The sequence below is a fragment of the Rhineura floridana genome, chromosome 5 (genome assembly GCF_030035675.1).
Source record: "Rhineura floridana isolate rRhiFlo1 chromosome 5, rRhiFlo1.hap2, whole genome shotgun sequence".
Classification (NCBI taxonomy): Eukaryota; Metazoa; Chordata; class Lepidosauria; order Squamata; family Rhineuridae; genus Rhineura; species Rhineura floridana.
In genome coordinates, this window is record NC_084484.1 from 4586761 (window position 1) to 4601323 (window position 14563).

Consider the following 14563-nt stretch of genomic DNA (forward strand, 5'->3'; position numbering starts at 1 on the left):
GAGGACATTGAACTTGTCAAGTATTATCAATACCTTGGCACAGTCCTTAACGAAAATGGAGACAATAGTCAAGAAATCAGAAGAAGGCTAGGACTGGGGAGGGCAGCTATCAGAGAACTAGAAAAGGTCCTCAAATGCAAAGATGTATCACTGAACACCAAAGTCAGGATAATTCAGACCATGGTATTTCCGATTTCTATGTATGGATGTGAAAACTGGACAGGGAAAAAAGCTGACAAGAGAAAAATCAACTCCTTTGAAATGTGGTGTCGGAGGAGAGCTTTGCGCATACCATGAACTGCGAAAAAGACCAATAATTGGGTATTAGATCAAATTAAACCAGAACTATCACTAGAAGCTAAAATGATGAAACTCAGGCTATCCTACTTTGGACACATCATGAGAAGACAGGATTCACTAGAAAAGACCATCATGCTGGGGAAAACAGAAGGCAGTAGATAAAGAGGAAGGCCAAACAAGAGACGGATTGATTCCATAAAGGAAGCCACACACCTGAACTTACAAGCAGGGTGGTTCATGACAGATGCTCTTGGAGGTCACTGATTCATAGGGTTGCCATAAGTCATAGTCGACTTGAAGGCATGTAACAACATGTTTAGGGCTGTGGTCCCTGTTGTGATAAGAGCCAAAGTTACCCCATATTTCTGAGACCATGTGATTGATAGACATAGGCTCGAGGCAAGCAAGACATGTACACAATGAAATCTGCCCAGTGACTTCAGGAGTAGCAGAACACCACATCCTGTTCTTTCAGCTTATTTTATATAGCATCCTGTTATTAACCACAAACTTTGTTCCAGTAGCCTGCTTTGTCCTAGACAGTGTGCCTCTGTGGTTATGCAGAGTATATTTGCCATGCCTGTTTTGTACCATATAGCCTGTGTGGTTAGCAAAGTGCTAAGTTCTTATCTATGCAAAGAACTGTCTCCATGGATACCATGTGACGTGTCTATGAGGCAAAGACCACTATGCAAAGTTATAATGTAAAAGGTATGAAAGTGACTTGTTTCTTCTCTTCGCGGCTACAGTCTCATTTCAGAGACTGAGGTCTTAGTTCTGAACTAATAAACTGCTGCTACTTTACTCCCTGTCGAATGGCTGTTATTTGCAGTATCTAGAAAAAGATCCCAAAGGGAATATTTTCTCTTACAACAATTGGCACCCCAGATGGGACGACTAGGTCGGCTTCCCCTCGGCTCCTGAGGATTGGAGACAATCCAGTGCACACCCAGGTGAGTTTACCTTTTGGGGTTCTCTTCACCTTGGGGTTCGGAGGGACCAATAAAGTTGCAGGTAATTTGGCAGGAATAAAGACAGGTAATTTCTTAAGAGACATTGTTAATGGGACTCCAAAACTCATTTGGATAAGAGGATATAATGCCTAGGTATTCCAAGATATTTATATACGCTATTAATAGTGTCAACTGGGTTCGAGTCCTAGTTGGATATAGGAGATAAAGCCTCTGGTCTGAGGTGCTCCAGAAAAAGAAAATAGGAGATAAAGCCTCTGGTCTGAGGTACTCCAGGAAATAGAATTAAAAATGGGTGGAAGTCAGTCTATTCCAACTGACACCCCATTGGCATGTATCTTAAGAAATTGGAAGGCCTTCTCACCAGCGACTAGTGGTCTGTCAAAAAAGCACTTTGTTGATTTGTGCATGAATTTTTGGGCATTATGTCTGAGTAACACTGAAAGACATGGCCCCAATTTGGCAATTTTGACCAGGCAACCTTAACAAAATTGCGCCTCTATTTAGAGGACAACAATCCTGGTCAAATTGATTACTGGTTTGTTTTGGGACAGTCTTGAAGTGAAGGACAAATGTAAAAATGTCATATGTCTAAAACCATCAGAATATTCAAAATTCCAAATTAAACGTCTGATGGCTGTGAAACAAGAGGATCCTCAAAAATTTAAAATTCAGAAAAGGGACTTTTTCTCCTCCTCCACATAATCCCAATCATGAAGATTGATATTTTCTGTCACTTCTGTTCAATCCTCTGTCTCTGCCTAAGTCCTAGTCAAACAAGTCCTAGTCAAACAAGGTCTGGAATCTCTTTTCATCCTGACCCCTCTGTCCAAGTTCCCCTACGATGCTATCCTGTCCCTTTGACTGGGGGAAATGTGACTTCTAGTTTGACTCATATTCTTTTCAGCCCCAGTGAAATCCTTACTTGGCAAACTAAGGGAAGATTCAGAGTTGTTGAGATGCCTAAAAACAATTTTTCAAACACAGAGATCAACTGTTGGGAATATTGATCAATTATTGGATGCATTCTTGAGTTCTGAGGAAAAGGCTTTGGTTTTGAGACATGCTGGTCAGTGGTTGACAATTTGTTGAGATATCAGAAGGCTGTTTTGGCAGGTGTGGAAAAGGTTGGTGAAAAGTCTGTGAATTGGAGTAAGGTGAAAGAATTGCAATAGGGTCCTGAGGAACGTCCTAGTGATTATTATAGTAGAATGACAAAGTCTTTGAGACAGAATGGTGGTATTTCAGAGGCAGAAGCAGATGCAAACAGAAAGTTGGTGGTGTCGTACATAGATCAGAGTATAGCAGACATTAGAGAGTATTTTTACAACAATTCTACAGGATGGCAGGGAAAGTCATTGTCTGAAGTGGTTCCGTTGGCAGCGTTTGTGTTTAAGAAGAAGGAAAGACAAAAGGAGTTGAAAGATGAAACAGACAGACAAGTTTGTATGTTGGCTGTTTTAGTGACTCCGTCCCACGGAAGGGGACGTGGTAGGGTTTTCCTCAGAATTCTCAGAATTGCAATCAAAGTTGTTTTTTTAGAGGACGTGGTTTTCCATGGGGACAGGGAGATAATTCCTGTCATTATTACAAAGAAATTGGCCACTATAAAAAGAGACTGCCCACTGAGGCCCCATGGACTTAATTTCAAGGGTCTAATAATTCCTGCTGAAGGAAAAATCCCATCAGCAATGGCCGGTCAATTTTTTGGGGAATCGGAATAGGATGAGGCAGGTGACTCAACATATATTCTTGCTTCCCTAGTGTCTGATTTGTCTCCTTGTATGCATTCTATGTCATTGTTCATCGTCTGAATCAATGGTGTCTTTGACTGTTGATGGATGTGTGTATGAATGTCTGGTTGATACCGGTACCACTTATTCAACGTTGCACCAGTAACATCAAGCCCTACAGATGTACAAATTATGGGAATACAAGGCCAGCCTCAGACTGTGAAGAAATCAAAAACTACTAGAGTTTCAACTGGTCCTTTGACAACTGAACATAGTTTTTTTTTTTATGCAAGGTTTTCCTATAAATCTGTTGGGACAAAATCTCTTATGTAAGTTAAATGCAACCATTTACTGTTCACCTGACGGGTTGAGAATTGTACTGCTAGCACCTAAGGTGTCACAATTGATTGCGTATTTACAGACTCCCATTTGTTCCCTCCAAATTCCCTCTGAATTGGCCCTCCTATTTTATGGAGTATTAAATAGGGAGAGGTAGGTTTGTTGAAATCTACTTCCCCAGTAAAAATTACTATTAAGCCACACATGACATCTCCTAGTGTGCCACAGTACTCACTCTCCCATGAAGTTATCGAAGGCCTTCGACCCCAAATTGATGTATATGTAGTTCAAATGCGCATTGTCCACCATCCCAATGTTGGGACTCCCCAACTATGAGAAATCTTTGTTTGTATGTTCACAAGAATAAGGATATGGACTCGGATGTGTTGTGCCAAACTTTGGAAATACTATGCGACCTGTTGCCTATTACTCTGTTCAATTGGATCCGGTCAAAAAGGGGGGGGGAGTAGTCTGTTTGCGGGCAGTAGCGGCTACAGCAATATTGGTCAAATGCGCTCAGGACATTGTGTTAGGACATTTATTAATTCTGAGAGTTCCTCATGTGGTAACAGTTCTCCTTTTTGCAAAAGAAAACTCAACATTTTATCCCTCAGAGACTGATTCAATATGAACTGTATTTCATTTTACCAGGAAATTTAACTACTTATAGTCCTGAAAAACTATATACAACAGTTTTGGAAGAAGAAAAACATGTATGGACAAAGAAGTGTGCAGAAAAAAATTTGGATGGGGTTTGGAAAATTCCATGGTGATGGAAGTCTGGCGGCCCCTAAATTTTTACTCAGAACTTTATTGCAGAAATTACATCGAACAACACATGCTGGAGCTAATGTTATGGCTGACATCATTTCCAGACAGTGGTTTGCTCCAGGAGTGCATCAGGAAGCGAAGCGGGTGACAGTAAACTGTTCCATTTGTCAAAAAACGAACCCAAAGGGCCTACCTAGGAATGTTCCAGGAGGGAGGCTATGGGTCCATTTACCTTTTATAAGGTTCCAAGTTGATTATGTTGATATGCCTAAATGCAAAGGGTTTCACCATATGCTTGTTTTTGTAGATCAGTTGACTGGATGGCCAGAAGTTTGGGAAGATTGTCTCCTTTTGAATATTTGTTTGGCCATCCTGTATCCACTATTATGCCCTTAGGTCCTGCTCATACTAATCTTTTGGCAGGCAATGAAGATCTTATATGATTTGTTCTGTCATTGTAGTATCAGTAACATTCTCTCTGCAGATATGCGGCTCAGTTCTAGGCCCTTCCCCTTGATGTCCCTGTACATCTGTATAAGCCAGACATAAGAGTGAAAGAGAAGAATTCCTGAATACATTATACTAGGACCAAGAAGGCCCCAACTCCGGTGGACATTGCAGGGACTGTGTCCCCAGAAGTAGATGATGGCGGACTTCGTGGGAGCAACGCAAGACCTTCTGACGGTGAAAAGGAAGGTCCAGAAGTAGACGAGTGGGTTGCCAGTCCTTTGTCCTAAATAAAGCTAAAACTGAAGAGACAGTGGGTTAAGAAATAGACTCATGAACTGTTATCCATTTGGCCGTCTCCCTAGACGTAGTAAAGAAACAAACTTAGAACAACCAGTAGTACTCTATCCTCTAAATGCTTTTGAATCTGTGCGTCATATATTGTGTGTTTTTTAAATTTATTGGTGATATTATATTGCTTGCTTTTTGGGCAATTGAATTCCTGTAGAAATAATTATGAAGCTGATATTTATGATAATTCACCTGATTTGCTTTCTAGGTTCCATCCATCCCTTTCCCTTTAATCCTTTATCAACAATTAACTAATGTCTCTGTAGAGAAAATGTGGGTTTGTCAGCATGGGCTCTCCTGTCCAGGGTGACTTCAGACCCAGCATCAAGAACTTGTAGGAAATGGAAAACCTTTGGATGAATGTAATGGAAGGTGGAAACACTAGTAGTCCATTGTCTAGGACTTATTATTCTCTTGATCGCCTAGTTCAGGATGGTTAAGATGATTGGCAATAGGAGCAATAACTTTTCTAATTGGGTTAATAACATTTCTGTGTTGTGCATAATGTCTCTGTGGAATGTTTCAGAATGTGTTTTCTAAAATCTTGAACCCCTCACATGGTCAATATTCATTGGTTAGATCCAGGGGAAGATCAGAGTATGCAAATATTTTTGCAACGTCTTCCTTATAATAAAGTGTTCTTGAACCAGTGAACTGGTTATGAACAAAGGGGGGATTGTGATAAGAGCCAAAGTTACCCCATATTTCTGAGACCATGTGATTGATAGGCATAGGCTCGAGGCAAGCAAGACATGTACACAATGAAATCTGCCCAGTGACTTCAGGAGTAGCAGAACACCACATCCTGTTCTTTCAGCTTATTTTATATAGCATCCTGTTATTAACCACAAACTTTGTTCCAGTAGCCTGCTTTGTCCTAGACAGTGTGCCTCTGTGGTTATGCAGAGTATATTTGCCATGCCTGTTTTGTACCATATAGCCTGTGTGGTTAGCAAAGTGCTAAGTTCTTATCTATGCAAAGAACTGTCTCCATGGATACCATGTGACGTGTCTATGAGGCAAAGACCACTATGCAAAGTTATAATGTAAAAGGTATAAAAGTGACTGGTTTCTTCTCTTCGCGGCTGCAGTCTCATTTCAGAGACTGGGGTCTTAGTTCTGAACTAATAAACTGCTGCTACTTTACTCCCTGTCGAATGGCTGTTATTTGCAGTACCTAGAAAAAGATCCCAAAGGGAATATTTTCTCTTACAACACTGTATTGTTGTTCATCTGGTGATTTTAAAGACATGAGTTGATTTGGAAATGTAAAATATGGATAGCAAGGTCAAAGAAGGCCAATGAGTCCACACAACTCAGATTCAGAGGATTTACAGCCACGGCTTAGAATTGCACTAAAATATATAGTGTGGATGCTAAATAAATGAAGAATCCTTGAGATGCCATGTTGCAGACTTGACCTTTTTTCATATTTGGATGAATACATTAAATAAGCAGAAAAATGTATTTTCTGCCAGGATGTGGCATAGAGAGCAACAATGTGTATCCATGGTATTAGTTAAATCATAACATTTGTTTTCTCTGTGTGTGAGTGTGCGTTTTAATGGGAAAGTGAAGTTCCTCCCTAAAAGACATATTTTTCCCCTTTGTGCCTTAATAAGTAAAATAATATTACTTATTTAAAATTGGAAAAAAGACACCTGAGGTTTTTAAAGGGGCTGTATATATCATTTCCTCTATTAGAGGATTTGGGAAGTCAGTTTGGAAGCAGAATAGGGCCACCCAAAAATAAGGCAGTGGCTTATACATACTCAGGGACCTCCCTAGTTACCTATGTAGAATTATAGAAATTTTTTAATTAAAACGGGACCTGACAATAGCCTGTGAACTTCCAAGATGTACAGAATGTTAAGGTGTCAGTTGTGGGGAGTTGCTATGGCATCCTAAAGTAAGCATCCTGAGGTGGTCAGGGTGTTAGGGAAGAGGATGTATGCTATGAGGTTAAAAAAAACCCTTACCTTCCTGTATTATATTCACTAATAGGCAAAAAACCTTGCGGTTTAAGAATGTACCTATAGCCCACAGATATTTCTACCAAACTTTAAAAAGCAGGGAACCTGGGCAGCTATAGTGAATGCACCAGGGGAGCAGGAGACCTGACCTCCTCTCTGAGATATTGGACTGCCCTACAAATTGGTCAAAATGCAAATACCATTTGGGTTGGTCTTTCACAGTCCAATCCACTTGCTGTGTAGCTTGGAAGAATTTGGTAACATGTGCCTCTGAGCATATGGTGAGTGGTGGCAATACCTGGCATCTCCAAAGATCGAGAATTATATTTTTGTATGTTTGTTGGTGTTCTTCTTACTTTGCTTTCTATAGAGAATCTAAACTAGAAAATTTTATTTCCCTCATTATTCATCCCAGAAATCTGTGTCAAATTTATTTTTATTAATTTCAAAGCCTTTTTATTGGTCAATGTCATATGATGGTGAAGATAGCCTTTTTTGTTTCAAATTGGAGGTTATGGTCTATTTCTATTTTGGGTGCATTAACAGTTGGACCTGAAACTGCAGTTTAATGTAAAATCAGACTGATTGCAATATGCTGCTACTTTAGCAATGACTCTAGTTGTTGGAAAAAAGAGGATGCATGTTTTCAGCCTGCTATGTTTAAACCACTTTATTTAAGGCAAGGTGTTCACGATCAATTAAAAACATAGAGCACACCTAGAATTTTGCTAGAATATATTTCACCTCCCACTGTTTTATCTTGTGCAAATTGAGACACTTCTGAGGTCCACTGGAGACTATTTTGCAGAAGTCAGTGCCATTATTCCACAATTATGTTTGAAGTTTTTTTAGTATAAATTTTGCAAACTGTTGCTGTACTTCACATATTCATAGAAACAAAAGCAAAAGAAAATGATTTCCTATAGAAAACGTCACTAAAATTGCAAAGTAAATTAGACATATTTAAAGTGACCATCTGAACTATATCAACTGTCTTAATAATGTTGCTTCCTCCCTGCTAAAACAAGATCAGCATAGCACATGTCTTCTTTCTATTATTTGGGCTGATTACAGGTGTTGCCACCACTCACCATATGCTCAGAGGCACATGTTACCAAATTCTTCCAAGCTACACAGGAAGTGGATTGGACTGTGAAAGACCAACCCAAATGGTGTTTGCATGTTGACCAATTTGTAGGGCAGTCCAATATCTCAGAGAGGAGTTCAGGTCTCCTGCTCCCCGGGTGCATTCACTATAGCTGCCCAATTTCCCTGCTTTTTAAAGTTTGATAGAATAGCTGTGGGCTATAGGTATGTTCTTAAACCGCAAGGTTTTTTTGCCTATTAGTGAATTTCCCTGCTTTTTAATCCGGGAGGTAAGAAATGGGTTTGCTTGCCAACCAAGACATCTTCTGTATCTTTCACAGTTGGGCAGGGGGAAAGGACAATTCTACCTTGTGGTTTTTCCCATTACAATGTTGCAAGAACACCGGCACTTGGCTGACTTTCTCTTCTCCTAAAGATACAGGATCCGTCTCAGGCTCTGAACCTGGCAACCCTACCTCCCACCCAAATGTAGAACAAAGCTGTCCCTGGCCACATCCACACCAGGCCTCTATTACACTTTGGACAATCATTATTTATTTATCTATTTATTTAGTCTATTTATATACCGCCCCATAGCCGAAGCTCTCTGGGCGCTTTATAAAATAACTAAAAACATTAAAAAACAAATATACAAATTTAAAAACACATCTTTTAAAAACAATTTAAAAGAATTTATCATGGCTTCTCTCAAAGCCATGGCTCAAAGCCAATCATGGCTTCTCTCAAAGAATCCTGGGAAGTGTAGTTAGTGAAGGGTGCTGAGAGTTGCTAGGAGGCGCCCTGTTCCTCTCACAGACCTTCAGAGTGGCTGACTTAACCATTCTCTCAGGGAAATAGGAGTCTCCTCTCAGCACCCTTCACAAACTACACTTCCCAGGATTCTTCGAGGGAAGCCATGACTGTCTCAAGTGAAATCGAGTCGGGTGTGGGTGTGGCCCTCTGATTAGCCAAGCCCAGCAGCTGTGAGGCTTTTAGAACACTGACAGTTGGTCCTTACTGAGCATGCTCCGCGTTATAATAGGCTTCTAGCCAAAATTTCTTAAAATAATTAAAAATCAACCAGGCATTTTTTAAACTTTTAAACTGCAGCAGATGAAGGTCAGAGTATGGGGCAAGGTCAGTATTAGGATTACAGGTACTCTGTGAACATGGCTGATTTTTAATGAATTTCAACAGATTATGAGAACTCGCAGAAAAAAGTCCAAAAGGGCTCTGAGTTTTTTTCTCTCTTTTTAGACTTTGAACTGTCTATTCTCTCTGACTGTTTTGTGTATCGCCATGAAAATTGACAGGGTTGTTAAGCAAGCGTTTCTGAGTTCAGAACTATAAGTTTTGAAATGAGCTTATGGGAAGCCTCAGAATGGCATGGGGGGATATTTTCCATTTAACATTGCGGAATGTGAAAAATCCCCACTGACTGTAGTATACAGCCACTCTCGTGGCTGTATAATAGGGACGTTTTGAAGGAAAAGAACACAATTTCCCACTGTTTAGAACTCCTCCTACCTGCACCCCACTCTTAGCTATAAACTGCTCAGGTTCAGGGCTGGCAGTCAACTGAAATCTGAGCCCTCTAGTACTATATAGTCCTCAGGGGGTGAGAAAGAAAAGTGCCCTGCCTTAACCCCCACCCTCAGGTCTGAAAAGCCCTACAAGGCACCTGTTCTAGGCTGGTTAGAGCTTTGAACTTGAACAGAAGTAATCCTTTTAGGGGTTGTTGCTTGTTTATTTCTAGCTTTAGATCCACACTTCTTGTAGTTGATCATTAACTGTTAACTGATTTCAAAGCAGGTGCCTCCAAGTGCCGTTTTGGAACAGTCCTATAAAGCAAGAAAGATGTGTTGTACATTCTATGTTCTGTCTGTATTTGCAACATGGGTACTTCTCTTTTCCTGCTCTGTTTGTTTTTCCTTCTCCCTTTAGATGGGCTAGGGATAAAATCACGCTTCTCCGCTTGTGGTAAAAGCAGAGATTTAAACATTTCAATTTGAATAACTGTTGCAATTCTGCCTTCTCTTCTGTTAGCTTCTACATCACCCTTGTTTGTTGACTATTTTTGGTGCAATATGAACAGGAAAAGCTCTCAGGAAAGAATAAGCTTAAATTTGGGAAGGTTGATTCTGAAATAAGGCAGGGGATTTAATTGCACTTCTTTGAAGTCTTGTCTTCTGTCTCTAAATTTGGTCTTTTAATTTCTTTGTTCCAGGAAAGAATTGTGACAGCAGCACAAAACTCCAGAGATCTTAGACAAATACTTTCATAGCTCTGGGCTTCTGTTTGTTACAGGTCCACGTAATGTCAGCTGTTGTAATCAAGACTTATGATAGTTTCAATTAACAAGTGTGTAAAAGTAATGGAAAGCCAGTCCCCTCCCTTGGAGACTAAAACATTTTGCAGTGCCTGCATTTTTTAAATAAATGAATCAAATTTATTTTTGAAGCTGAAGCTATAAGAACTGTGGATAAATATAAAACAAATTGTTCTATTATATACTTTTAACAAAGAATTTATATCACAATTTTAAAAAAAATGCAAGGCCACATGAAGAGTCTCTATATTTTTATCCTCACAAGTGTGCACAATCCCCATGAACTTTATGTCTTTTATGATACTGGTCCAATCTTACATGATGTGGTAAGTCAAAATTAAATGAAAATCCACCTGATGGGTTAATATTTTTATTACTATTTATGTAACTTCAGAGTTGACAACGAGGACATTGAACTTGTCAGGGATTATCAATACCTTGGCACGGTCATTAACCAAAATGGAGACAATAGTGAAGAAATCAGAAGGAGGCTAGGACTGGGGAGGGCATCTGTGAGAGAACTAGAAAAGGTCCTCAAATGCAAAGATGTATCACTGAACACTAAAGTCAGGATCATTCAGACCATGGTATTCCCGGTCTCTACGTATGGATGTGAAAGTTGAACAGTGGAAAAAGTGGATAAGAGAAAAATCAACTCCTTTGAAATGTGGTGTCGGAGGAGAGCTTTGCGCATACCATGAACTGCGAAAAAGACCAATAATTGGGTGTTAGATCAAATTAAACCAGAACTATCACTAGAAGCTAAAATGATGAAACTCAGGCTATCCTACTTTGGACACATCATGAGAAGACAGGATTCACTAGAAAAGACCATCATGCTGGGGAAAACAGAAGGGAGTAGAAAAAGAGGAAGGCCAAACAAAAGACGGATTGATTCCATAAAGGAAGCCACAGACCTGAATTTACAAGATCTGAACAGGGTGGTTCACGACAGATGCTCTTGGAGGTCACTGATTCATAGGGTTGCCATAAGTCATAATCAACCTGAAGGCACATAACAACAACAAACACAGTGTCTGCTTAAATGGTTGAAAATCATGTGGAAAAGTACCATAAGATGGGCAGCAGCTAAGTGAGATGAAGAAGGGGAATGCACAGCCTGTGCCTCTATGGCAGATAGGTTGATGTGGAAAGCGTTCCCTTAGGTAGAAGCTTTGAAGATCCCTGCCTTAAAATGATGCACTTGTTAAAAACGATTGCTGTAATGTAACAGTCTGGCACATAATTCATTACACAGGTATAAACTAGGCTGATGCTGAGATAAACACTGCCCCAAACTTGAATTTCTTTGCTAAACAATTACAAAAGGAAATCAGATAACCTCTCATCCAGTGTTTGATGAAGCTAAGTCCAGTAAGGAAAACAACTGCTTGGATGCATTGATTAACAGAGTATATGCATGCCTACATGAAATAATGCAGAAAATCTACTGTGACAGATATTAGACTTCAGCAATGCTCCAAGGGATGCAATGGAAGCCCCATTGTTATTTCTAAATTGGGGCCAGGCAAAACTTGTGATAATGTTCTCTTTACTGCTGCAGGCCTTTCATATTTACACAGCAATACTCTCAGTCCCAACAAATCATATCCATTTCCCAAGCTGTTCTCATATCCATGGGTGCCTGAGCCAAGTCCAAAAAAATATTTATTGTACTAGCCAAAGGCCATGATGAATACCTTAAAATACATTAAAATGTAAAAACATGAAATATAAAACATACAGAGATATATAAAATATACAAAGAACAAGTTGTTGTGACCTATATTATAAAAAATCCAGACAGGGTTGGCTAGCACAGTTTAAAGATCAGAATCTCCCCAGCAGTTTATTGCTATTTTATCTAGTTCTTTCTTTCTAATCTTTTTTGCAGCAAGAGCAAAAAGAGCCACTTTGTGAGTCACATGGCTGTTAGTATCACTCAGGAGATATTGTACTAATTCTACTAAGGTATTCCTGCTTCCCTGAGACAACAGAGGTTTCAGGAATCTCTCTCTTGGGTGTCCATAAAGTGGGCACATTAGCACAATGTCCTCCACCTGAGCTTGGTCACAGATACAGTCTATTTTCAAATGGCACCTTTTGGTAGCGTCCGTCCAATACTGCAGTTGGCATAACTTGGAAACGTAGTTCCATAAAAGCATTTCTTAGGGAGACTGGCATTAATTTTGTTAAATAATTGGGTCTAAAGTGTTCTGTTTTCACAGAAACGAACCATGGAGAGAATCTGGAGGTCTTAATTAATTGCAAATCCCTTCTGGCATCAATCCAGAAGAGCCAGTCCCTTAGGTGCTCTCTTATCCCAAGAGGGAATTCAACTCGGGAAGATGGTAACTATTTAAGAGCCTGTGGGACATTAACTTCCAGTTTTGGTTATTATTCATCTCCATGGAGCACAATGCTTGTAGGCGTTCATTTGTCAGAGTGGCTATTCGTTTAAGATAATTTAACTGTAGCCACTCCGCTTTTGTCTTTATTGATGGCCAACCAGATTCAGTTCTCAGAAAAGCTGCTGGAATTCCTGGTGGAAGAGAATATAGCTGTTGAAAAAATTTATTCTGTGCTATTTCCAAGGTTTTTATGATATCTATATCAGACCCCCAAACTTCTGCACCATAGAGCATTTGTGTGACCACTTTGCTACCAAAAATCTTTAAGGCAGGTTCAATCAACTGTCCTCCCTTGTTAAAGTAGAATTTCATTAAAGCTCCTATTGTTTTCTCTGCTTTCAGCTTCGTCGCCTCTCTGTTTATGGTCAAATGTTCACGTTTACAATAGGCACTAAATGCATCCAGAAGATTTTTGAGACCCAAGCGAGAAAGGGAGATGAGCACCAAATCATCCGCATACATTAGGATAAAGATCTTTCTATTGCTGATTGCTGGAGAAGGGGAGTCTACTCGGGCTAGCCAGGGCACCAAATCATTAATATAGATATTAAAAAGAGTGGGGGCCAAGAGGCATCCCTGTTTCACGCCTCGTGTTGTTTTAAGGGCTTCTGTTGTTCGGTATTATAAAAAATACACACAGAAATAGGAACTTATTTGGTTGGTCCTATTTCTTAGCAGAGTTGTAAAAATACAAGCAGCAGAATGAGAATGTAAACCAGCCCCACCTTTCTCTATATAAATAACAACAGACACAATCCTTTAGGTAAAAGAAAAGAATGTTTACTCATGACCTCATATGTTTAGAAGAACATAGGCTTTAGCTTGGAAGAAAGAAAAAATAGTCTCAGTCATCTTGGTCTTTAGTAATGGATGCTCTCAGAGAGAGCATCTTGCCATGCGGCCTCTCTCAAAGGTAGGAAGATCAGCAATGGAGATTATTCAAAAATCCCCCAGGACAAAGGAGAAGGAAGTCAGGTAACTAAACCCCACCCATTAGGAAGTAACATCATGGTAAACTGGTACATGGAATATTTCCCAAATATCCCTTAAAGTGACCATGCAATATTTGTTTACTCTAACACTTCCTCAAATTTGCATGCATTAATTTAACATGCCCATTTTGACACGAAATCTCTGGAAACAGTATCTTGGTAATGGCTTTGTCAAGATGTTATCTGTCATCTCTGCAGTTGGAAAGTAGTTCATCTTGATGAATCCTTTCTCTGTCAACTCACGTACAATATGGTATTTTATAGCTATATGTTTAGTATAGTCTGAGAAAGTCTAATACAACTTTGGTTGTCTTCCATCACCTGGATAGGTCTCTGCACCCTTATTCCAAGGTCCTTTAGTAGTCTGTTGAGCCAAATGGCTTCTTTGCAGGCTTCTGCAGCAGCTATATACTCAGATTCTGTGGAAGAAAATGCTATTATGTCTTGCTTGTGACTAGCCCAGGAGATAAGTCCATCTCCATACATAAACAGAAAGCCACTAGTTGACTTGGAGTCTGAGCTATCTCCAGCCCAGTCAGCATCAGTGTAACACACAAGCTTTGGATCACTATTAGCTGGTAATCTCAGCTTAAAGTCCATAGTCCCTTTCAAGTATCTAGCCACCCTTTTAACAGCAATCCAGTCCTTTTGTGTGTGTGTGCTAGTTTTCCTACATAGGATCCCTACTGCACTTGCTGGTGTTGGTGGTCAAGTACAAAAGCTTCCCTATTGCTGTTCTGTACTTGTTATTATTTGGTAAAGGTTCACCTACATCATTGTCTTTAAGAAAGTCTGCTGCCATAGGCGTTGCTACAGGATAGGCATCCTTGAGTTCTAGAGTCTCTAAAAGATCAACAATC

General features: G+C 39.8%; 1 protein-coding gene across 1 annotated transcript in view; it reads left to right on the forward strand.

Annotated features, from left to right (window-relative positions):
• Positions 1 to 1231: 1231 nt before the first annotated feature.
• Positions 1232 to 14563, forward strand: part of LOC133386193 (TSC22 domain family protein 1) — a 46035-nt gene continuing 32703 nt past the window's right edge. The window contains exon 1 of the mRNA XM_061629875.1: positions 1232 to 1253. The gene's annotated coding sequence lies outside the window, so the exon portion shown is untranslated. The remainder of the gene's footprint in view (positions 1254 to 14563) is intronic.